Source organism: Phytophthora infestans, genomic scaffold (genome assembly GCF_000142945.1).
Source record: "Phytophthora infestans T30-4 supercont1.17 genomic scaffold, whole genome shotgun sequence".
Lineage (NCBI taxonomy): Eukaryota > Oomycota > Peronosporomycetes > Peronosporales > Peronosporaceae > Phytophthora > Phytophthora infestans.
The window spans coordinates 1,321,648-1,323,124 of record NW_003303742.1 but is presented as its reverse complement, the minus strand read 5'-3'; positions in this window follow the sequence as shown (position 1 = coordinate 1,323,124).

Genomic DNA, 1,477 nt, shown 5'->3' with positions numbered 1-1,477 from the left:
GTCGAGATCAGAGCCGCGTCCATCGCGAGCTCTACTTCTCGGAACCCAGAAGTGAAGGTTCTCGCCTTCCTTCCCTTCATACGGCTTTACCTTCAGCCGTATTGGCTTCGGGTGAGGCGGGTTTGCTTCCGCCGCCGGAGCCTGCAGGTTCTCCCGCACATGCGCGATGAGGCCCTGCTCGTACGCGTCGAATGCATTGACGCGCTCGAGCTGCTCAGCCGGTGTTGATACCACCAGGCTCTGCAGGGCCTCCATCCCGAAGATGCCTGCCATCTTCCGAACCGACTCGAACTGAGAGTCGTTCATATGGGAGAAGTCGTTCCTATCCATGGCAACGAACTTCGGAGGTTCAGGTAGTCTACCCGCGATGGCGTGGATTGACTACAAGTGCTACCAAGTGTGACGGGGTCACACAGCACCTTGCGCTAGAGGAAGTTATCTTCCGAGAGTATACAAACTCTCAGTGAACGGCATTTCACAGGTCCCCTCTTTAATTAAAGAGAGCGAAGTGACCTAAATAAGGTAGATTGTAAACTGAGTATATTTATAGGTAGGTTAAGTTTGAGGTTAATACAAACTATCAGTTACCTATAGAAATGCAATGTCATTTAACCAATGGTTGGTTTTGAATGACCTTGGTACCTTGTACCAAATATCCCGGAGTATGACATGTCATACTCCTGAAGTGTGAAGTGTCACACTTCATGTAACCAGGGTACACTTAGTGCTACGTACCCCGTTACATCCTACCAACACCAGTACCTCTACTGTAGTTGTCGTTCGTAAACGGAGTCAGCGTACCACTGTCTGAACTCCTTCGTTCCATTTTAGACTGGGGACGAGGTACAGTCGTGCACCTCGTTTTCGGCCCCGGTATGGCTTAATAACCTGCACAATCTAATGATTGCGCCACATGCATTGCGCAAATGAGTTGCCCATCTCCTTTGGACCAAATAACCTCAATGGTATTCCCCTCCTCGAGGAGGGATGAAACGCCGCACTTCCGCTACGATGTATCAGCTCAATCACTTCACCATACAACAGCTCATTATGAATTTTGTCGCCAAACGCCATGGCACGTCGCCCGTCCGCCTATTCTACCTTGAATCTCGCCAATAAGCAAACATTGTGCAGGAAGGCAGCCACAGAGCCATCATGGACACTGTCTCAGCTCACTCAGTGGGCCACACAAGAGTTTTAAACCCACGTAAAGCGCATCACCCTCCAAGGCTCAGAAGGTTAGCAAGACGTATCGACAATAACCATACGAAACTGGTATCACACTGGTATTGTGTCGAAGATGGATTTGAGATTTGTACTTAATTAAGGTAATACAAAGTAGTACATTTGGATTCCATCTGTTCCTCTATAAATATTCGCAGCTCGTAGACTCTATATGGTCCACCCCGCCGAATACGAGGTGCACGACTGTAGTCAGCGACGGAAAACGAGGCTGATCGGGTCTGACACCCTTCTT